General features: G+C 39.6%; 1 protein-coding gene across 5 annotated transcripts in view; it reads right to left on the reverse strand.

The window, feature by feature from the left end:
* The window catches only part of SOX2 (SRY-box transcription factor 2), a 114,228-nt gene that overhangs the window by 85,058 nt on the left and 3,743 nt on the right, over positions 1-25,427 (reverse strand). For 3 of the 5 annotated variants that reach the window (XR_006274178.1, XR_006274176.1, XR_006274175.1), the window contains exon 2: positions 9,411-9,706. The exons of 1 other annotated variant lie outside the window; for it this stretch is intronic. The gene's annotated coding sequence lies outside the window, so the exon portion shown is untranslated. Of the gene's footprint in view, positions 1-9,410; positions 9,707-25,427 lie in introns of those variants that run through there. One more of the 5 variants, XM_043492202.1, reaches the window with a different exon arrangement.

The following is a 25,427-nucleotide window of genomic DNA, read 5'->3' on the forward strand; positions in this document are numbered from 1 at the left end:
GCATTGGTGTACAAACATCTTAATTTTTGCTGTTTGGACTCACTCACATTTTGTACCCTATTAGGCACAGTCATTCTACAGCCAGTATAACCTATTAGACTAGTATCCACACCGCCCTCGCTCCTTGTATACATTCTCCTACCCATGGCTATATCCTTTCTTACTTCATCTTCTTCCCTCTCAATGCTAAAATCTGGCGTGGAGATTTTCTGGACATCTCCCATCCATCTCCCCCCAATTCCTAGTTTAAAGCTCTCTTTATCAGTTGTGCCAGCCTCGATCCTAGAAGTCTATTTCCTTCCCTACTCAGATGAAGTCCATCCTGAGAGAACTGACCTCTGTCCGTGAATGCCTCCCAGTGGCCATACATCCCAAAGCCCTCCTTATAGCACCACTGCCTAAGCCATCTGTTGACAGTCATAATCTTGTCAGACCTTTGTTGCCCTTCTCTAGGAACAGGAAGGATCCCGCTAAAGATCACCCGAGCCTCAATTTCCTTAAGTGTCTTCCCCAGCCTAGCATAGTCTCCCTTAATACTTTCCAGCGAGAATCTAGCCGTATCATTTGTTCCCACATGAAGGATAATTAGGGGATTCTTTCCCGCTCCCTTTAGGATCCTTTTCAACCTCAGGTCTACATCCCGTATCTTAGCACCCGGAAGACAGCACACCCTTCTATTCTCAGGATCAGCTCTAGTTACAGGCCTGTCTATTCTTCTCAATAAAGAGTCCCCGATCACATAGACCTGCCTTTTCCTGGTGACAGTGCTATTCTCCAGTCTCTCCCCTGTTCCCTCTGGCTGCAAGTTCTTTCCATTAAGTCCACTAAGTAGATAAATTGAAGTTTCTAAGGTATGAGGGTTTCTAAGTGTCTACACTGCAATTAAAAACCCATGGCTGTCCCATGCCAGCTGACTCGGGCTCATGGGGCTCAGGCTAAGGGGCTGTTTAACTGTGGTGTAGACATTGGGGCTCAAAATGGGAGGGTCCCAGAGCTTGGGCTTCAGCCTGAGCCCGAACATTTACACGACAATTAAACAGCCCTTTAACCTGAGCCCCACGAGCCCAAGTCAGCTGGCATGGGGAAGCTGCAGGTATCTAATTGCAGTGTAGACATACCCTAATTGGCCTACCAGCCTAACCCCAGGTATAGCACAAGACAGTGATCCAGGCTGGAGGTGACAAGGCATGACCAAACTGTGCTGGTTATTTAAACGTGATCCCTTTTGATGTAAGAACTGCATTCTCTCCTTCAGGTAAGTGATGATTAAGAAAACAGAAAACTGAGTTGTAAAAGAGAGAGGAAAATATTGTATAGGTAAAATATATAGACATCCACAAAAAGTTTTTACTTCATTTTGGCTCTTTATCTTAATGTATATAATCAGATAAGTCTGAGGCATCCCTTACCACACAGCTGACCAAAAGCCACTTATTGCAGGACCCATATGTTGTACATTTTTCACTGCAATCATATTACATTTCACATTGACGGATATGCTCATATTTCTTGGGTTATGTTGTGGCTTCAGATGTGCACACAGGATTTCAGTGGCAGTTGTCTGGGAATAGCTGAAGCCAGAATGATCCATTTTTACATACAAATTAAATATAGCTTTGATTCTTCTCTAAGAACTTTAGCAGCTGTTTCATGACTAAGATTGAATGCCACACTGGGTCTTCTCTAAGTAGCTGCATTTTAAAACTGTGATTACTTTAAAAACAATTAAATGAATAATTTAATATTAGAGATGTAGTATAAACTACTCTTGAGTGCCAGAGAGGTAAGTTAACCACTTCTTATGCTTCCCCATTCATACAGAAATTTATACATGTTTCCTGGATCCCAGAGTGCAATTCTTGTTTCTTTTTAAAAGCCTCAAATGTATTTGCTTTCTCCCCATACACACATACCATATTCTTTTCAGAAGCAAAGTAGTGTAGGGTGTCATCCTTAGTCCGTCACACAAGCCTGTTACCCAGAATCCAGGAAAAAGTTTAAATTTGGGTGCTTAAAGTTAAATATCTAAGGGGGAGATTTTCAAAGGCACAAAGGACAGTAAAGAACCTTACTCCTCATTATCCATATTTGGGCACATAAATAAAGAGTTGAGCACCCAGTTGAAATTTGGCCACTTATTTAGGTGCCTAACTTGAGGCAGCCAAATTTGAATTTGACCTTCCTTGCATATAATAAATTTGATTTAAAATGACTTGGTCAAGAAATAGCTACAGGCTGGAAAATGTTTCTTGGTGCTAGTAGTTATATTTTGGACCTAATAAGACATCAACTGATAGCTGCCTTATATCCAGAATATCTTTGTTTATCACTCTGTATGTTCTTTTGGAGTTAGTATAAATTAAAAAAAATCATAAAAGAAAAAAAATCTGAAGCTAAACCAATAAAAATATAATACCAGGACATCTGTATTTCTTAGTTTAGTCAGATTTAGCCCATATGGTTTTGAAGTAATACCAGGAGTTTCCAAACATTTAGTAACATTTCTATATTAACGCTGCAGTTCTTAAGTTCCTGCTTGCTTACTATAGAGTTCAATTCAAGCTCAGTTAAATCAATATTGAGTATATGTATTATGTGACAGTTCCATCTAAAAGTATCTAGTATAGAATATGGGCCAGATACAATAGAGCAGCCAAGCACATGTAATTTATCCAACAAATCTAAAGCACTCCCACATTGATTTTTGCAGTTTTCTAGCCCCTAGTCACTGAGCAAAGAAAAAAATGGCTTACTCAGAGTGTACTAGTACTTGGGGCTACAAAATGTTCATCTTAAAGCTCTCTGAGTCGGGGTTATCTTTTTGTTACCTTTGCGGATGGTTTTTTTAGGTCATTCTAGTATATTTCTCTATTCTGAAATGTTTTCTACTATGGCAAGAAAATAAAATGGATTTTTTAAAATGTTCTAATCTGTTGATTATTTTTTCCAAATTTATATTGTGCTAATGAAATGTTTTAACTATTTCCAAATGAAATCATATTGTAATAACCACGAATGGAAAATTGTATATATCTAAAAAGATAAGCTTTCAATAATGTATTCAAGTGCATAATTTAGCAACTAGAATAAAAGGGACACCAACACATTTTTGAGAGTACAATTATAATTTAAAAAGTCATTGTTAAAATGAGATATATATATTTTTGCAGTATAAGATAATTAACTTTTTAAAGTGCTTTCCATCATAAGAAGATATAAGCAAATTTATAAGGTCACATTTATTCAGAAATGATAAATGTGAGCATTCTTCAGGATATATCAGAAGAATGTATTTTCTATTCTATTCTTATTAAAGTAATACGTACAATTTAGGTTTTTTTTAAAAATAGCCCTGGGCAGCAGTCTATGAAATATGATCAGATTAAATACTTGAAAACTGAAACTAATAAAAAAAAATCCCACAGTGTCTGAACATATCCAGGATTTAAGCATGTTGCATGTCTGGAGCTTTTTTCTATTTTATTTACTCATAAGTATCATTAATACCACAGATCTACAACCTTTGGTGCCATGTATGTCACTCTCTCTCTTCAAGTCTTTAGTAGTTGCATGCTTATCTATTTCAGTCAAATGTATTTCTTATCGAGAAAAAGAGTGAGCAACCTGACAATACACTGTTATCGAATTTTTTCAGCAGAGACCCACATGTCATTCAGCATTCAGACATGCTTGTGCTTGATTGATGGATGGGTTTGTGACAAATAAAACTAGGATCAACAGCTTTGCACCTTTCCCCCCATCAGGAACCAGAGTAAAGCATAACTCTGTAACAATGGTGGGATTAGGGATGCATTAGCTCTCCATCGACCAAAACCATCCATTCCCATCAATACTTTGCACTTAATAACCTGAAGCTATGATAAGAAAACAAAAGAAGGAGAAAGGGACAGGAGAAAACAAATCAATAGAAGAAGGGAATGTCTGAAAGATGCACTGTCCAAATGAAGAAAAATTTTTGCTGAATTTCTAGGATAATGCCCCTTGACAAGAGAACAATGTACTGTCAAGGTTTATCAGTGAGGAAGCCAATTGGCACAGTGTTAAACACAGGTTTGGCATTTGAGTGGTGGCACTTACTGTGAATATAAACTACATAATGCCAGCATGCAGATAATATCTACAGATATTTGTTCAATATTACCAGGGTGTCATATATCCTTAAGGATTGCAATTACATTTCACAGTTTTCTGAGCTGGATACAAACACCGGGCCCGATCCTGCTCCCATTGAAGGGAATGGGAACAGTATTGGGCTCACAACATTTTCGACTTGAACTCTGTGTTAAAAATAATATCCATTTCTATATGTAAATACATCTTTTCCTCTTCAGTACTTACAACTTATCTGCTCTGACAAAGCTGATGTGAAAGACCATGAACTGGACTGGTATTAAGTCGAAGCAGACCAAGAGATGTCTTGTGGCCCCACATCCCAGGCAAGTTGTGAAGCCCATAGGCTGGCCCTGGGACCTGATGTGAAGGAAAGTAACTCACTGACAAACCCATTCTCCCATACTGGGTCCAGAGCAGGAGGACACTCATAGCTTGATTTTCCCGTCTTTGGAAATTTAGGATCCTACTCAGGAAGCTAATGAAATGCATGTTAAAAAAGAGTTTATCTACTTTATTCTTCAGAGACTGCTTTTTTATTTCCAAAGCATTCTCATGCTGACAGGGTAGTATGGGAGGAAACTGGGAAATAAGTTTCCTGTGGTCCCACTGTTAAAGGAGGGAAGATTTGGGGATCTCCTCTCTTTCTGAGACCTTTGCCATCAGGAGAGATTAGGCCAGTCCTGGAGGTAGTACATAGCCCCAAGTGCTCAGTCAAGCACACTGCTTCTGCCTAAAGCCAGCAATGAATGGCTGCTGCTTTCTATACTTTACACCTGAACAGCATGGATGGTTGCTCTTTTGTTCATCCAGGGAATGTTTTGTCTTTCATCCACTAATAAGTTACACTTTTGTTCTTCCATTACCTATTCATTCTAATTAATTCGAATTTGGTGGGAATAGATAGCACAGGAACAGAGGCTGTAGATTACCATGGCTGACATTCATGTTTACTTAATCAAATGACATTTATTAAGGTAGGGCTCTGATTGCCTATAAAGTCCAAGCTACAATTATACTACAGTGCATCCCCCAAGCCATCCAATCATGAGAAGTAACAGAAAGTATTTTGATAGTTTCCTTCCCCCATCTTTTTTTAAAAGAACTATTTAATAAATGAAGATTGTATCTTTGTTTAATAAACGAAGATCTACAGATCAGTCATTATGCTTTTTAGTATCCCCACACCAGACAACTGATCTTCAACCTTATGCCTCACAATATATGCTAGATGTGGTTGGAAGGATAGTCCAATATAGGCACAGGATCTGGAACTGTGAAAATTGGTTCTATTGCCAGTTCTGACACATACCTCATATCACCTTGGGCAAGTCACTTACCCTTTCTTTGCTTCAGCTTCTATGTCTGTAAAATGGAGGTTATAACAATTTCCCGCCTCATATCAGTCTATTCACCTAACATGATGACACACATAAAACACACAACCCATAACAAATGTAAAGAAATTTCACATGGGACAGGCGAGGTTTCCAGAGATCAATACATTATTCTTTACAAAGCCCTTGATGATTATGTGAAGCTCTTGAAAAGATGCAGAATTAAACAAAAAAAAAAGCCATTGCTTTCTACAGGAGTCGAAAGGGAGCAAAATGAAGGGGTGAACCCTATAGCTCAGTGGTTTGAGTACTGGCCTGCTAAACCCAGGGTTGTGAGTTCAATCCCTGAGGGGTCCATTTAGGGATATGGCTGTTTAATTGGGGATTGGTCCTGCTTTGAGCAGGGGGTTGGACTAGATGATCTCCTGAGGTCCCTTCTAACCCTGATATTCTATGATTCTAAGTGGAAGACAGTAATGGCAGATAGAGTCATAAGAGTGTTTTACAAACAAAGGAGAATTCAAAAGAAGCAGGAAGAACTATGAGATGAAACAGATGACAATGAACTTTTCAGCTTTGTCAAATACTGAAAGCTGGAGCTTTGGAAATTTAACAGTTAAATTAATTAATTATATTCTTCTTTGATCAAACACTTTTGCATTAGTAGCAGCATCAGGTCTATGAAACAATATATTATTATGTATCATGTACCAGACCCCATTATACGAGGCATTGTGCCAACATATAACAAAAAAATAGTCCCTTTCCTAAAATTGCTTACAAAGCCACACAGGTTTTCCTTTTCCAGGTGCCTTGCACCACGTGCACACCGCCAAGCCACCAGACAAAGCACTATTCCTCAATCCCATCTACAGTTTTGGCTAAATCTGTGCACAGCAAACATTGACCCTCTCAACTTCCTCTCTACTCTTCCTGGTGGGAAAGGCGGTAGGATCCGATAATGGATACTTCCACATATAGGGCTTTACAAAAAGTAAGGCTAATTCTGCTTGGCATACAACAGAAAGCATCAGAATGAATCCTCCCTAAAGTATTTCTGTACTCCCTAGTTCAGAAAACATCATGAATGAAAAGTCAATGTAGTATAATGTGTGTAACATAAATAAGTTTATAAAAATATGTTGGAACTCCAGGATCTATTTGTGGGGGATGGGGTATACTGAACCTTTCACTTTTATTTGTACATCCTTGCTTCAAACCCAACCCAGGTCAGGACTGATTGAGAGTTACTAAGTTGTGATGGCTTGCGTGAAATGGGTTTAGTTATCTCACTCTTTTGAACAGATGTTTACTACACAAAAGCCATGAGAATTGGTGCACTTTGAAAGTCACTGTTCAGTGGCCAGATTGGAATGAAGAGATTGAATTTGCATGGAAAGAAACTGCTCTCCCTTCTCCGTCTAGAATTAGTCCCTCCAGGTCAGGCTTTAGGCATCCTAAAGAGGCTTGTTCCACCACCAGTCCTATTATATTTGTGCGATACGCTCTTTGGCTATCAATCCAGCACCTTTAACAAGCACTAAATTCACACCAAAATTATTTTTAAAAAATAATCCTTAAAAATTCCATATTTGTCAGTTTTAAATCTAAAAATCCTAAATATTTATATTTTAAACATTTTGTTTGCCAGGAGAACTCATGAAAAACAGTAACTTTTTTATTTCTAGAAATAATTTTTACTTAGTCCCCCAAATGTACATTCTAAATAGAACACCTAAACAAACTCCTACTGCAAATAGGTACTAAGATAAAAATCTCTTTGATTGGGTTTGCACCCTTTTTTGTGTTTGTTTTCTATGAAGACTGAAGAGAACAAGTTTACTGGCAGCAAATTTACTGTTTCCTGAAACAGGAAGTACTGGAGAATATTCACAGATAGCAAATTTGGAGTTTATAAAGAACAGCACTCATATTGGAAACCTGATTCTAAGAGTTACATTCATTCATTCTGGAATCAGGACAAATACTATGTAATTTATGTACCCAAACAAACCTACTATCAAAGTTTAAATTTTGGATATTAAATACAATAAACTGTCATGAACAATCTTCAGTGCAAGAAATATTTACAGAAATTATACAATGAGTAATTGCAATTGAATAATTGCAATTGAATAAATTTAAGAAAATGGTGAGCTCACTCACATGCACACACACTTTTAATTCAACAGTACTATCACCCTCAATGTGCATTATCAAACCATTGAAAAACACACTTCAATGCACAACCTTAATGTCAACAATGATATTAAAATGTCAATCTCAGACCCCGATCCTGGAACTGATTGTACACGGGTCAATCCCTGTATTCGCACAAAAGCCCGACTGAAGTCAATGCAGGGATGTGCTTGCCTACATCCAGCTGCGGGATTGGGGCCTTACCATGTTCACATACAACACAACTGTCAGAAAAATAATGCAAAGTTAAGTCCCAGATAGGTGATTTTTAACAATACTTTTATAAATCAGAAACAAACACACTCAGTATTTCTTACTAAAACATACCTTTCACCTTTATATTGACATTATGTCTTTCATAAGACCTCCAAAAATGTATACATCTTATCGTTTGCAGTACAAAACTGGAGGGGCAAGAGAGACAAGCAGCAGCAGGACAGCATAGTGAACTTGTAGGGGGACACTTGTTGGGATGTGGGGACAGTGGGCAAGGGGACCTCCCAAGGCCTTCACGAGGGCCAAGATAGGAGCACCTGTCCAGCTCTGTAGACCTGAGGGGGCTTAGGAGGAGAGCAGTTCTTCTACAACTCTTAAGTCAATAGGAAAAGAACTCCACACTTACAGACTTCCCAAGGGCCAGAAGCCCGTCTCTGAGAGCTGATTCTTGCTAATAGCTTAGACAGGGCGGTGTCGAATCAGGTAAATGGCTGAACTCTAAGGCAGTCCTTTGGAAAAAGAATGCTTTCTCTGTTAGCTTCCCCACAGGCGACTTATCCAGAAATAATAACTTGTATAATCCATTCCCCATCAAAAGTAAAATCAACCACAGGCTGCTCTATTCATCATTTTATAACTGGCAAAAAAACATTACATGACAAACACTGCAACATAAACTGAAGTAATTATGACTAACACTTTTCACAAATTTAAAAAAAACACACTGATAAATGTTAAAGGCACCTTATGGTTTAGGTTTGGCTACAGACTAGAAAAGAGTGAGTTTTTAAATCTCAAAATTTCTCAGAGCTTTCAGAAATTGCTCTGGAATTTTTCTGCTAAAGGGATCTCAAACCATTTAGATTAAATAAAAAAGAAGTCTTAATGGGCTAATTTTAATCCTTATAACTCAAATCAATTAACAGATTTACTTAAAAATTCTTTACAAAATAATTCTCCTACTACAAGAGGAAATGCTGTAAATTTGGGGAGGACAGACTGTGCTCTTCATACATAATAAAGAGGTTAATCCCAGCTCTAAGTGCAAATCTCAATGTATCTTTTACGATGGAGCTGCTGGGGCACTTCCATAATTAATTGCTTCTGCTGTTTATTTTGTACAAGTGATGATAATCATCTGCTTGTGATAAAATCATTTCCACAGCAACCAATCATTTCCTATCTCACAGCAGATAGGGAGTGAGCAAGGAGGATTAGATAACCAAGATCCCAACCATGCTGTGACTTATACAGAATGGAAGAAGGTGTGGAAAGACTTTGCATACCCTAGCAGATGAGTACTCAGGCAACTGCAGAAATCTCTGCACAGTACACTCATTGCACCCCAGTCTTATGCTTTCACATACAGAGAGAAAAGAGACAAGGTGTGGGCAGGAAGTAGGTGTGTTGAGAAGCTGTTTTAAAGTATTTCCTTATTTTGACCCCGCCCCTACAAGTGTGAAGGTGTCCATAGAGCAGAAAATGTATTACTCTGGTTTCAGGCAAGTAATAATTGAAGATACTCACCTGAAGCAGCTGCCAAAATACAGCACAGGAAGTAGCACTGCTAGCTGCTCCAGTGAGTAACTTCCTTCCTGCTGTGAGACAGCAGACTCAGGTTTTTGCAAGTCCAGGACTGGGGACCATGGTTTCATCCAAATATCATTGATTAGGCTAGGCCAACTTGATGGTTCGCAGTGGTTCAGACAAACATTTTTTCTAGTTTAGTTTAGTTGGATTTAAACACCATCTCCAGCCATCAGGTTTTGTCTGGTTTCTTGCAGGACCCATGTAAAAATCACTGAATCTCACATGGTTTCCACCTGAAATCAGAAATTAACCCAGATTTGCAAGAAACTTGACCAAAGTTTGCAAAAAAGGTTATTGAATTTTGGTGAACCTGGCCCAATTTTTGAATTTGTAAGAAAACCTGAAACAAGGCAAATGTTGTTTTGTTTCAGGATTCAATATGTAATTTTCCCTTGGCTCCAACTATTAGCAACACTTAAAAAAACAAAACAATCATGCAGTACCATACAGGCCAAGTTCCATTCTCTTGAATTCAGACAAAGAGTGTGACTGTTTTATGATACTCGCATAAGTTCCAAGAAAACACTTAATGGGCAATTTAAAAGAGCAGGCTTAAAAAGGGTGTTAATTTGAGGTTGTGGTCATTGATATAAACATTGGACCTAACCCTGTGAGAAGCTACACATCTCCTCTACGCTGGGACTTGTATGACTGTAGTATCTGAGTGTTCTCAACTCCCACTGAAGGCAGATGCATGGGCATAGCTTTTACCAAATGTTCACATTTTCTGTTTTTCTCCCCTTGCATGTGTCAGTACAACAAAACAACAATGGACTGGATGATGCCACAAACAGAGAATCATGCCTTGCTGGTGTAGATGAATATGGAAAAATTGGGAAAAGGGAAAATTCCTCTTTGTGCAAGAATTTCTCAATACCCCAATAACTACTTCTGAGGCGATAGCTAGGAAAAGTCAATGGGTTTATATACTGTTATGTTTGTAAGGTAGCAGGTTGACTATAAGAATTCATTCTTTACATGAACAAGTTAGAATCCAAAATAACATTTTGATAGCCACAAGGCATGGTCTAGCAGTTTACAGTATATTAGCCAATTGATCTACAAGTCTTCATTTGGAATTAAATTTTTTTCTTAAGTGGAACTAAATGCATATGCTCTAGAGGGTTTACCCAACTTCTGAAGGACATGTGCCTATAATAGGCCTTTCTCATCTCTGTCTTGTTAACAAGTATATAAATAAGAGAAGGCTTCAGTAATTGGCTCAGAGTTACTAATGAATTAATTAACTTCAGTCTATTTTACCTAACCTTTAATAATAAGAATCCTTTTTTTTTTTTGGTCTAGCAATAGGCCTGACAGGCTGAAAAAACAGACATGCAGGAAAGCTCTTGAAAATTAATGAGAAACGAGGAAAGAATCAATGTACATTCTGCTTGCAGAGAACTGACACAAAAAAAAGACACAATAAACCATGAACAAACACAGTCAGTTTAAAAAATAGGTTAGAAAAAGTGGGCAAATTCAATTATAGAAGTAATTAGAAGATACAGGGCAAGGCTGCCTTTTGGGACTGTGCCAGAAAACATGAATTAATAAGAGTGAATAGAAAGCGCCCATGTAGTAATTAAGAGGCAATCACCTATGGCAATGAATACCTTAAACCATGCTGCAAACTATTAATTCAGTGATCAAAAATATTTTTAGATGATTAATATGGCAAATTTGTTTTAAAAGACTAATTTCTGGAAAGATATCAAGACAATAGCACGCTATTTGTGCCACCGGCATTTATATAGCTAATTAAATTTTATAATTTGCAACAACATTCAGCATTATCTGAAAACAGTAAAAGCAATATTTCCTTCACTAATTCTTTATTATAGCGGCTTCAAAATCAATAAGTTAAGACTAGATCAACTTCTTTTTTTCTTTTCAATATACAAGTGCCCAGCTCTGATTGTTTCATTTCTTCAAATTGATTTTTGTTGTTGTTGTTGTTTAAAAAGATACATTTACATACTAATTTTCAGCAACTTCACATTATTGCTGTACCTGGAAAGAGATTCCAACTATAATTCATTGGATACTAAGCAAGAAAAATGCTGTTTGATGGGTTATTTGAGCATTCGAGGTGTTTGTGCTTGGTCAACAGAGGCTGTTTCTTCAGTACAGCATTAGCCCTCTTCTTGGGATCCATTGAAAGGGGAAAAGTACAGTGAAGTGTATTATAAAGTCAACAGCAGTGATAATGATCTGCTAGAGGGGTGGTATCCAGAGCCCTATAAACTAATTTTACAGCAAACTTTAAAAAAAACATAGGACCTTTTTTAGGGCCTTATTGCCAACCCAGAGCTTTACAAAAGTTAACAGAATAGTCCTCTGCAATAGTCCTCTGAAATGCTTGTCACTAGTGGTGGCTTACAAAAACCAAAACTACTGAGATAGCTACTGGCTAACTGATAGGCCTCAAAATGTAATTGTAAATGGGGAATCACCAATGAGAAGGTCTGTTTCTACTGGGGTCATGCAGGGATCAGCTCTTGGCCCTATGCTATTTAACATTTTTGTCAATGACCTGGAAGAATACATAAAATGATCACTGATAATGTTTGTAGAGGACACAAAAATTGAAGGAGTGGTGAACAATGAAAAGGAGAGGTCACTGATATAGAGTAATTTGGATCACTTGGTCAGTTAGGTGCCAGCAAACAATATATGTTTTAATATGGCTAGGTATACACCTAGGAACAAAGAATGTAGACTATACTTGCATGATGAGGGACTCTATCCTGGGAAGCAGTGACTCTCAAAAAGATTTGGAGGTTGCAGTGAGTAATCAACTGAACATGAGGTCCCAATGAGATGCTGGGCCAAAAGGACTAATGCAAATCTCAAATGCATAAATAGGGGAATCTTGTGCAGGAGTAGAAAGGTTATTTTACCTCTGTATTTGGCACTGGTGTGAACATTGCTGGAATACTGTGTTCAGTTCCACAATTCAAGATGGATGTTGATAAATTGGAGAGGGTTCATGGAAGAGCCATGAGAAAGATTAACAGATTAGAAAGCACGCCTTATAGTGATAGACTCAAGGAGCTCAATCTAATTAGCTTAACAAAGAGAAGGTTAAGGGGTGACATGATCACAGTTTATAAGTATCTACATGGGGGACAAATATTTAAAAATGGGCTCTTCAGTCTAGCAGAGAAAGACATAACATGATCCACTGGCTGCAAGTTAAAGCTAGACAAATTCAGACTGGAAATAAGGTGCAAGTTTTTAATAGTGAGGGTAAGTAATCATTGGAACAATTTACTAGAATTTGTGGTCGACTCCCCATTATTGGTAATTTTTCAATCAAGATTGGATGTTTTTTTAAGAGATATGCTCTAGGAATTATTTACGGGAAATTCCATGGCCTGTGTCAGACTGAGATCACAATGGTCCTTTCTGGCCTTGGAATCTATGAATCTAAGAGAAACAAAATCTATTGAAAGGTTTTCATGTTGGAAGCCAAATAACACTAGGGAGGATCTTTTTTAAACAATACTTCACCATTTCAAAATTGTAGATTGCAGATATTTATGACTTTTAGTACAAGATTTTTCTCTAAAGTCTTGTCTACGCTTTCAGCAGTGCAGCAGCGCTGTGCCGCTATAGCGCTTAGCGAAGATGCTACCTATGCAGATGAGAGAGCTTCTCCTGTTGACATAGGCACTTTACCTCCCCAAGAGGCAGTAGCTGTGTCGATGGGAGAAGCCCGCCCATTGACATAGCGTCGTCTAAACCCGGGGTTAGGTCGGTATAATTACGTGGCTCAGGGATGTGGATTTTCCATATCTCTGAGCGATGTAGGTATGCTGACATAAGTTTCTAGGGTAGACCAAGCTCAAGGTTACTGCAGCCTAACAAAAAATGGAGATTCAAAACAATGGCCTGAGAAACAAGGCCTATTAGGTTGACGATGGGTTTCTAAGTGAGTTTCTAAATTTTTACTGGGGTTGCAGCATTCTTTTGTGGGTTTATTTTACTGGAGTATAATTATTGTGAGGAATGATTATTTTACGTAGGCATGTTGATGTTGCCCTACCACACAAGACCATTAGACAGATACTGACCTCTGACAATGGTCAATTGTGACACTGGTGGACCAGTGCCAGCTCGTACCAAGGCTGTAGGTGTCAGCTGAGCACTGACAAATTCATAGCTGGAAATCAGGCCAGCTCATCTTTATGTTAGTATCACTGAAGATAGGTGCTAGACTTGTAAAGATGTGTTTAGACTCTAAAATGCTAGTAAGTTGCTGCATGCATTAATCTTACTTGTTATGTCTGAATCCCAATCCATAAGGTAATATGTAAGTTTTGCTTTATAGCTGTAAAAATATCTACTCTGAACTCAGGCAGGAGGAGTGGTTCCCCGCCCATCAAGAAGAACTAACAAAACTGAGTGGGTCATTGTGATGCATCACAATATGAAGACTGGGCTAATGGCCATCTCAGACCTGTAAAGGAGCTCCATGCAAGGAAGCTCGTTCCACCAACTTGAATTCTGGAAGAAGAAAATAGAGATAGCTGACATGAAAATTCTTCATCTCTTTACTGTTTGGACTCTTAGAGGGCTGGAGCTAGGAAAGAAAAGCAGAGATCCTCAAAGTCAACCTGAGTTAGCCCTAAAAGACATTCGGTGCTGACAGATCAACTCTGTACCCTTTCCAACCATAGACTATAACTCATACATGTGTATATGTTACCTACTTTAACCTGTAAATAACTCTCTCAATTCTTTTTTGTAGTTAATAAATCCTTAGTTAGTTTACTATCGGATTGGCTACAAGACTTGTCTTTGATGTGAGATCTGAGGTACAAATTGACATGGGGTAAGTGGCTGGTCTCTTGGGACTGGGAGCAACCTGAATATTTGTGATCTTTGGTGTAAGTGACCATTTATCACTAAGTCCAGTTTGCCTAGGTGGAAAGATAGACTGGAGAGCTCCAGGGGACTGTCTGTGACTCCATGGTAAGACTATTACAGTGCTTTAGGACATCACATTTGACACTGGGTTGGTGAAATCTAATTATAGAACATACAACCAGTTTGGGCTGTCTGCCTGCTTTTTGACAGTCTGCTCTGAGGTTGGCACTCACGGTCGTGAACCACTCCAGACAATGTGACACCAATTATGATGTTTTCATTGAAAGCAGGGTGAGATTAAGGCATAAGCACTGAGTGTAGGAACTTGATTTGTGGAAACAGATCAAAATTTCAGCTTTCATTCAAAATATTATGCTTCTAGTCATCATGGATACAAAGAAAAGCTTGAAAACATGACCTACCTGTAACTGATGCCTGTCTGAGTACGTGGGTGAGGTAATATCTCTTATTGGACCAACTTCTATTGGTGAGAGAGACAAGTTTTTGAGCTTACACAGAGCTCTTCCTCATGTCTCTCTGAAAAGCTTGTCTCTGTCACCAACAGAAGTTGATCCAGGAAAAGGTATTACATCACTCACCTTGTCTCTCTAATATCCTGGGACCAACATGGCTATAACACTGCACACAAGCCTGTCTGAGTATGCAGACAGCTTAAAACCATAGCTCCAAGAGGTGTGAATGGCCCTATTCATCTGAAATCAGAACCTGCTGCCACCCCAAGAAAGATAGATGCCATGCTGCAGGGCTGGGATCAGTATATGGAGGTAGGGTTATGGGGGGCCCTATGTAGGGTGGGTCTACCATCCCAGATTGCCTTAATATGGCCCTGATTGAAAGGTGAACTCCCCCACCCCACTCTCAAACAATATACAAAACAAGATGCATAATGCTATCATATGGACAGGAACCTTCCAGACCCTTGCTGGCAATTAATGCATCTCTTGAAGCATTAAGGTTTATTTCTCTTTCATTTTTGTGAACTTTCTAGTATAATTTTAGGTATTATTTAAACTCCTAATAAACGTTATCTAACTTTCTATCTAACTATCAGAAACAGTGAGTGCTGTAAGTAGCCTAAGAAGTGTATACTTAACTAGGTACAGACAAAGTTCTTTAAACTCTGTTAAAATATTCTGATTTCATAGTTCAAAAATTTGACCTGAACTCAAACCTCACCTCCTTACCCTCATGTTCCTCCAAGGGCAGATTGTGTATCATGGCATGAAAGAGAGACCAGAGGGGAAGACAGAAAAATGCAAAATATAAGAGGTGGGAATATGCTGGGATAGGACAGAGTCACAAATAAACAAACTGAAAAAAGGAGTAGAAAAATATTTCTGAAAAAATAAATGCCATCTATGTTATACAAAGCCATCTCACTTGTGTAAGTCTAACTTTTGGAGTGTTCTTCATTCTTTAATAAAAAGCAAAGTCTTCTCTGTAGTTAAAAAATAACTTTGGTGAAGTTGAATTTCCCTTGAAAAATACACAGATTTAATCTACAAGCAAAAAGGAAATGAACTCAAAATGGTTTAGTGAAAACTACAAAATACAGTTGAAGAGGTTTGCCATGCTTTAACTACAGGTAGTCTCGATGGTTCTAGTAGTGAGTTGTTTTCTTCTAATATGCTCAGGAAGAAAATAAAACTGAATGTGTTATAAGCTACCCACAATATGTTAATAATTTATAATGCTGTTGACAAGAACTATTCTTGAGGAATGGAGTATGAGCTGAAAGCCACACATGGATGCTGTTTTAAAAGAAGGGATGAATGGTCTAACTTCTTGATTAGGAGGTAACTGATGAAGTTGAGGGATGGTATCTTCCAGGGTTTAACCATGGGTGACCCTGGTATAGGTTTACAATGTTATTCTCCCGGGGCAAAATCTTGGATCCTGTGGCAAAGCTGAGTAAAAGGGCCTTGTGCAGATGACCCTTCATGGGTTTGGGAGTTTTGAATCCTCCTCATCAACCCATCAACAAGCAAGACACCTATGCAGTCACTAACTGCTTCCTCTGTACTCTCCTTGCAGGGGTGCTTTGGCCAGCAGATTCACACAGCTGTAATGTAACTTTATTTAGAATCCTAAGAGATTTAGGAAACTTTGTACAAGGTGATGTGTCCACACACTTGAAAATAAATATAACTATAAGAGGATCCAATGTTGGAGCTCCCCAAAAATGAAGTCAGTCAAAAACATACTTATGGTCAAAAAGAGAAGCAGTTTCATTCTAAAGGAGTACTTGTGGCACCTTAGAGACTAACAAATTTATTAGATGAAGTGAGCTGTAGCTCACAAAAGCTTATGCTCTAATAAATTTGTTAGTCTCTAAGGTGCCACAAGTACTCCTTTTCTTTTTGCGAATACAGACTAACACGGCTGCTACTCTAAAAAAAGTTTCATTCTAGTTATAGACACCTATAGAGAGTCCCCAGCCATCATCTTCATGAACTGGTAGTCAGATTTTCCATTCTCACAACTACATTTCCTTAATTATATACCTTGACCTGACTTATCATAATGTACCTGGCAAAAACAGATATCACCTTCCTTCTCCTAGTGGTAGATCTTTACAGATGATAAAATCTAGAAAGGGACTCTGTCCCAGATTCTCAAAGTGTTATCTAACTCCCATTGATTTCAAGGGGATTTAGGCACCTCAAAGCATTTGAGGATCTGGGTCTCTGGCCACAATTTTCACACTTTGGAACCTAAGGAGCTATGTAAGCACCCAAGTTTGAAACTTTTAAAGGTAAAGGTGTAGCAAGGGTCTGCATGAGCAGCTGTTTGTTCAGGACTTCCCTCTCTACTAGTGAAGCAAGTGGGAGCTGGAGCAGTTAGGTATCAGGAGCCAGTTTGGCTTAGAAGGTGCCCCCAGGGTCACAGCAATGAAATGGAGAGGATAAAGCAGGAACCATTTTATGGTTGAGGGAAAAGAGCTGAATGGGGGCTGGTCCAGGATTCCCACTGCAACAGCTGCACCCAACATCAAGGAGTTTTCACGGTAGAGACCAAACAGAGTTTTCATGTTAAGGACTGGTTTCAGAGTAGCAGCCGTGTTAGTCTGTATTCGCAAAAAGAAAAGGAGTATTTGTGGCACCTTAGAGACTAACAAATTTATTAGAGCATAAGCTTTCGTGAGCTACAGCTCACTTCATCGGATGCATTAAGGACTGTGACAAACAGTACCATGAATATAAATGCAGCCTAAAGCTTATGGCCAGAACATTGAGCGAGATTTGCAGAGAATACAGGTAAGGGAAGCGGTCGGGGAGTAATTTTAAAGCTCTTCACTGATTCTGGTGCTGCGCAGTGCAGTACACCACTCTCTTGTGTAGTGTTAAAGCTGTTTTAACCTATGCCATGTGATGACCATCACAAGAGGGGTTGAAAACACAGGATTGACATAGCATAGAGATGACCCAACACATCCTTTTCTTTTCTAGGGCAGCAGCTGGGAGAGCATATGGCATAAGTGCCCTGTGATGGAATGGGGTCTGAAGGAGTTAAGAAGAGCCTGTGGGTGCAATCAGCCACATCTCACTACACCTGCAGTAGATGTCAAGCCTGGAGGGAGGAGACAAAGAAGAAATCCCAGCTCTGTGGTGGCTGACCGGGAGAAGGAGTAGACGTCTTGAGCTAGCTCCGGGAAGGAAGTTGTGGCTGGAGCCATAGTTTAATTAGAGACTATCCAGAAGCTGCATGGAAGGAAGGATCCGCTGGGGCTAGAGCCTACCTAGACAGTCCTAAGTGTCAGAGCCTTCTTAGGGCAGATAGGCCTGGCACAGGACCTTTATGTTTCTTTTGGTTCCTCAATTAGTTTGGCTCCCCTTTCTTTTGGCTCCTGCAGAAGAGTCAGCCAGTGAAGAGACTGCGATAAAGACTGCAGGCCACAGTAAGATACAGCAGAGGGTCTGAATGAACACAACTTATCTGTTTTATACAGATCCCTGGCCTGGAACCCAAAATACTGAGGCTGGAACCCAGGGTGGGACTGGTTTTCCCTAATGGCCCATGGAAAAGAGGGCATGAAGACCCCAGATCCAAGGGCTGACAGGCCCAAAAGCCTGAAGTTGGATTGAATCTCTGGGGTGACATTGCCAGACTAGTGGCATGTTGAACCTGGGTTTCCCCAGCACGGGTAGGATTAAAAGTGATCTGTCCAGAGGGCCAACTCTCAGGAAGAGGCAGACCACCACAGGTCCAAAGCGGCTGTTGACAGAGGGCACCAAAGGAGGAGAGCGGCCACTCCCAGCCCAGCTAGCAGGGGGTGTTCTGGCTGGTGAGTTACATGCTTACAAACCCGTTTGGCTCTACAGCCCTGTAAGATCACCTTGAGGCTGGGCTGATTCTCCCTAGGCCAGGTAAGATGTCTCTGTGTACAGATTATCCCACAAAGTGGCCAGACCACAACAGAGTATCAAACCTAAGATCTTCTAGTTACACAGGAAAAGCCCAACAAGAAGCCAGCATGGTCAAGGGCCTTTTTTCAAAAATTTAAATTCCATGGGAAATATGTACAACATGCGACATTCAAACTCATCAGATTTCAAGGGGTGCTCATCCCCTCCACCATACATTCTTTCATGCTCCCTTTTCCTCTCAATACATAGCTAATACCAGTCAATCTTCCATAAATTATTTTTTGTAAACCCAGTTTATAAGGGATCTTTATACCACATTACGCTGAGCAACCTCAGATGACTGACATGAACAGAACTACTAGTTTTAGCACATTTTGAGACAAATTCATATCTAGTTGATGGCATTAAACCAGGGAGGAACTTAATCTATTTACTTTAAGAAGCAGATCTTTCCTAACAAATTGTGTGGTGTGCTTGCTGTCCTTTTTATGTGCCCAGTTTCTTAAAGTGTAAGCATCACTGCTTGATCCTTTCCTCTCCTGAACATAACACACAATGCTGGCACTCAGCCAGAAAACAGTCAAACTAAAGCTTTCTTTAAAGGGCACTCAGGAATGCTTGCAGGATGTACTTTTCCCCTCAGTAAAGGTATCTCCTAGATTTCCAGTTTGGGAATAAATTTAATGGGGGAAGGGGAGGGAAGATCAGGGACTGAACAATTGTTCAACACCATCACTTAGGGATAGAAAGCTGTGTTTTGGGGTATTTAATCCTGATCCCTCACTCCCAGTCATCAGCTATGCCCTACCCCCCACTGGGAACATAAGGAGCGGTGCAAAGCTGACAAACTTGACAGAGATAAAAAGATTAGAAGCAGAAAATACAAGTCTCTGGAGAGTTTGCTAAACCAATATATACTGTTAAGTCTTCAAATGGATTTGGCCAGGCTTTCAAAAATCAGATTAATCCAAAAACTTGGAACCTTAAACACACGTCTTTAGTAGTCATTATACCTCTGGATTTCTCAATAAACATATTACGGGAGATGGATCCTCTTGCCTGGACAAACTGAAAAGGCAGAAGCAGTAGTAGTGGAAGAGAGAGAGAAATGGATTCCAGACCCGATCTACTCCTCCAATGCCTAATCTATTCCTCGTTTGGATAAGAAGAGAGTGGGTATTCTCTGGAGGCAGATCCTGACAATGAATGCCATCAAGCCCATGGGGGGCAGCACTGAGCCACTGCCCACATGCAGAATCTCTTCTTTTGAACCTGAGCCTCCAAGACTTTTTTGTGGATCCCAACTGGGAAACAGGAGGACTAAAGTATCTCCTCCATTTTATCCTGCCTCCCCTTTACCAAGAGGGGATAGGTAGATCTGAGTCCTTATACCTGGGCTTTTTAAACACATTCAGACCCAAACTTCTTTTGATTCCACCCCTCAACTTTCCTTTATGCTGGACAGTTGCAAAGCCCCAAGTATTGTCTCAAATGGACACCTTGCGTCAAACAGCGAGGCCTTCAAAATCTCCTCCATTTGGAGGACACAGAGTTAAGGCTCTCAGTTTTTCCTCACATGAGCAGTGAAGTGAGTACAAACAGTGCATCTCGTTAGTAAGTGACCTCTTCCCAGCCGCAGGGACAGGGGTCAGTGCCAAACACCAGGCCACTGGAAGAAAGGCATCATCTGAATCCAGTTTTCTTACCAGATTCAGCAATTCTATTGGAGTGACACATGCCCAACAATAAACCCTGAATGTGGGTAACTGATAAAAGCCCAGTAACCGTGGGAACCTACCTGCAGAACCATACAACAATATGGATCTAACCAAAAACAAACTATTACCACCACACTAACCAGAATCATAAAACAAAACTAAAGCTAACTCCCCACTCCACAGTAAAGCTGGTTGAAAAATGAAAATCTATTTTAGCAAATAAGTAAATAAATAAAATTGAAATTTAAAAGTAGTTTCCTTTTAGAGTGTCTGAAATTGAAGCATTTTTTCATTTTTGCAAAATATTTCATTATTTTGAAACAATTATTTATTTTTATAAAATATATTATCCAAATGTTATTGAAATGGTGATTGACCTTTCTCATTACTTACTGAAAACTGGGTTTTTGGTAAATCAAAAATTTCAATAACCTTTTGATAATGTTTTCTATAAATATGTTTTAGGTTGTTATTTTTTTTTAAAGCAGGATTTTTTCCACAAAAAAGAAAAGATTTCTGAAATGTCAACAATTTTCTGTGAATAACTTTGCTTTTTTTAAAAAAAAGGTAATTTTGAATTAAAAACTCTTTCATTTGGAAAATTTCAACCAGCCTTCCTGTACAAGAAAACTAAAGCTAACATGGGCAACACAGGCATAAAAGTAGCAGCAGAGGGAATACCTGCAGCAGGTTAGGGCTGATGCTCCTTTCACAACCTCACACCCAACATTCAATTCTGCTATGGGGCATGGGTGCGGTCTCAGTGATCACTGCTTCCCAGAGGTGCATGATTTGAGTGTTGTATACTTAGAAGTGGATAACTCTACAGAGCCTAGTCGAAGGAAAAGTTTTACATGATGTTCACCCCAAGATGGTCCCAGATCAAAACTCCTAATCTGAACTCTGCACATGAAAGCTGAGCACGAGGAATCAGAACCGGATCTGAATTTCTTAGCTAGCCTTATTTTCATAATCATAATGAAAAAGATGCTGGGACCAGCTGTAATTCCTGTAGTTCTTAGTTTCTTAACAAAGCTTTGCACAGTTTAAGCTGTGAAAAGGAACATATCAGTTGTCAAGTAACTATATTTTCCCTAAATAATTCCAAGAGGGTGTTTTTGCTTTTCCCCAGTCAGAAACAACATTACACAAATCAACAAGGATCAACTGACCTCTTTAACTCTCTCCAAACTTCAGAGACTAGCATGGGAGGATTTCTTCTGAATGGGCTGGCTGATCGGAAAGAACAGTATACAATAGATAGACTATACTGAAAAATGAAACAATACAAACAAGCAGGAAGACCAGAAATCCATAGCAGCAAGTTGAATGGATAATTAGAGGGGCAAAAACAAATGGTGATTATATTACTTGGTGCATTGCTGTTAACAAAGGAGTCTGCAGCAGACAAGAGAAATGTTGAGTGTGCTACTAAGAGAGGAAATGGAAATGGTTGATTTGTTAGCTCTAGAACCTTAGTCCCCCTGCAAAACATCATAACTTTCACCTTAGTACTGATCCCTTCCCTTCTCCCTTACAAGAAACCTGACCCGATCACCTGCTCTATCCTCTCACAAGACACTTCAACCCAACTTTTTTCCTCCTTGTTGGTTGTCACTTCCCACTAACACTCAATGTGCTTCCTCACCCACCCTCAAGCACATAGGGGGAAATTTCTAAACCCACAAAGCGGAGCGAGGTGCTCAGCTCCTCCTGGGTTTCATTTCACTGCCCTTTGATTTGAGCTTTGACTGAAAGTCAACGGCAGTTGGGGCCATAACTCCCCTTTGTTTCTTTGAAAAGCTCTCCCACAGTCTGCTCAGTTGCCTGTTCCTGAGCTGGGAAACAGCAACTGACAGATAGACTGAGAAAGGGAGCATACCTGTGGGTCTATGAGAATGTTTCCAGTAGCAGAAAATCTGGTGGGACTTGCCCTAGGGACAATAGGCTTGACCTCTCATCCTTCTAGAGACTGGAAATCCTCTGTTATCTCTGGCTAGTGCCTCTTATCAGACCCATCTCCCCAATCTTTAGACCACCTCGTCTCTAGGTGTCATCTACATCGAACTGGAATGTATGGATTAAATAATTAATCTACCCTCCCCCATGAGGGGAGAGGGTCCCAGAGCCTGGGCTCCAGCCCAAGCCTGAACCTCTACACTACAATTAAGCAGCATCAAAGCCCAAACCCCATAAGCGTGAGTCAGCTGACATGGACCAGCCACGGATGTTTAACTGCAGTGTAGACATACCCAAAGAGAGTGACAAATTAGTAGGAGAGACACTCATTAAGCACCTCAGAACCAGCCTCTATTTCCTCAGAAATTAAAGGACAAGACAGATACTGTTCAAATCAGATAACAAATAAAAGCTTCCTTCTTTCTGATGATGATAATAATTTGTTCTTCAGTCATTCAAAAAGCTCAGAGTTGTTTATACTAATATTAACTGGGTTAATTTTGAAACTCAACTATGTACATAGATTTGCTCCTAGTGTCACAACAAATCAGTAGCAGAGCCAAGACTGGAAGCCTTGTTTCCCATTCTCTTGATCTAACTACTTGCCTCCCTTATTCTCCTTCTCTTCCCTCTTTTCTTCAGTGCAGTCACAATCCGGTGTTTGTTCGCATCAAAATTACCTTCAAAGTGACTGTGATATCACAGACAGATTTGTGGAATCAGTGAATGAATCAAATAGAAGAAGAGGTAAAGTAAAAAGCCACCACAAATATCTTGATAATCGGCAAGATTAAGAAAGAAATTCAGAAAATATATGTAACAGTTGAATGAGGGGTTATAAGAACCTAATATTTAAATCAATATGAGTGCAGAGGCGGGGCTTTTGAATTGCTATTATTAGATGTGGCACTTTGATAACTTGCCAGATTCCTGAAGAAGACAGAACAAAACATAAAATTGGAAGTCTCTTAAGATTGCTTAAGGGACAAGCAAAAGTCAGACTGTGGATGGAAGTCACTATCCCTGGAAGATGTAGATCCTCCCACTTTAAAGAAACAAGTAAAACTTTCTCAATAGGTGCAGCTAAATTGGGGAAGCCTAGGGGACGGAGTTCAGAGACTAAGGTATTTCCCTGCTCTTTATATGATTTGGGATATTGTTTGCAGGTGTCCAGGTACGGAGAGGAAGATCTTTCCTTCTCTCTCTTCCCCATGTCTTGGTCTCTCCAGGCTCAGCTCTCTCTTCAGGGCCAATCTGCTACGCATGATGTGTTGTGGAGCTCTATTTTCCCCCCTCTCTTTGACTCTAAGGTTCCTCATGGAAAAACTCAGGGATAGTGGCTGAGATGTCTGGCTTGGCATCCTCTATTTCCTCTGCACAGCATAGGCAGAAAGAGGACTAGAGGACTTGACCTAATCCAGGAGGAAAGAAACCTGACAGAAACATCACAGTAATTGAGAAGCCAGAAATACGGGAGGATGTCTCTGGTGCTAACGTTTCCATGTGCTAATTTGTGGTACACAGAAATCCCCATCTGGTCTCTCTTGACTGTCTGCCTGCTCCATGTCCAGTCTTCCTGAAATGATAATGTGGCCAATATTTCACACCAAACTTCTTCAACAGAATGACAGATAAATCAGCCAGCTGGACTGAAGGAGTGAGGAACAGGGCCTGATCTTGCTCCCTTGAACTCCATGGGAGTTTTGGCATTGATTGCAATGGCAGTAAGATTGGATCCCACAAGTGAAAAGAGATTGAGATACTTTAAAATGGTCACTTATAATAGAGGGTCATGCATTGGAGGTAGGTGTTAGTGGTGGTTCCAATACAGTTTAAAAAATAGCCTTGAGATATAGCAAACAATTATGCATTGGGTAGTTTAAAGTCATGGTGAGGTGCTTTAAAAAGTCTAGGACAGTCAGGAGGCCTGATATTCTATTCCAACCCTGCCATCAAATTGAAATGAAACATTGGACAAGTCACTTAACCTCTGTGCCTCAATTTCCCCAAGTGAGAAATGGGGATAATAATATTTATCCACGTCTGAAGAGTGCCTTGAGAGTGAAGTATTATTTTTTAATTAAAAGTAAAATCTTACATTGGGGGTGGAGAGATGCTCTTGGAGGGAGCATGGAAAACACATGAATAAAATATACAATTATTCCACAGAAGCAAAGTGCTGAAAGCAGGGCACAGTTAGTTAACCAGCTGAGAACGTTATGTTGGAGTGCTAGACCCACTGAAACTACAATTTGTAGTTAAAGCACATATTCAAACATGTTTATATGGGCATTTGACCTGTTGACCATGATAACATAGCTGAGTGACTAACAAATTAAAATGGGGCATTCCTGGTTCCACACCAAATATGCTTACATATTGAAAGACAAACAAAATTACTACGAAGTGAAAAATAAATGCAACAATCACCAGAAGTGTATTTGGAATTTGTATTTGACAGGTGCCACCATTGCCTGAGTGTTAAACTTTGAACAAGGAGAACTTCCCCTTGTGCCTGATCCTTACATAAATTAAACCATTTATTTTAACAAGATGCAATGCACCATCATTTTCCCTTTTCTTTCAGCTTGAGACTAGGCCACCATTTTGTTGTTACTATGCAAAACAAACAACCAGCAAAATGGTAGCTATTAATAATACAGTGAATAATGATCTACGTAGAAATCCTGCCATAAGCATCAACAGCCCATCTTTTACCAATGTCAGTGTTTCCAGATAACCAGCTTTGAGCTTAATCCACACGGTACTACCAATCCCCAGGCACAATGTACAGAATGTCTTTAGTTCTGCATATGCTATATGCATACTGACTATCTTACGATTGCAAAAAGAACCTACTAATTTGTTGCTCTATATAGACTTTCAGTAAAAATGGCCTATTATATGGACATCAACAGCAGTGCTGACAGCCTTAAGGGAAGGTCTTATTCTCCATAACAGAAGTAGGATAATTAATAAAAAGAAAAGGAGTACTTGTGGCACCTTAGAGACTA

This window comes from Dermochelys coriacea, chromosome 9, assembly GCF_009764565.3.
Source record: "Dermochelys coriacea isolate rDerCor1 chromosome 9, rDerCor1.pri.v4, whole genome shotgun sequence".
NCBI lineage: Eukaryota > Metazoa > Chordata > Testudines > Dermochelyidae > Dermochelys > Dermochelys coriacea.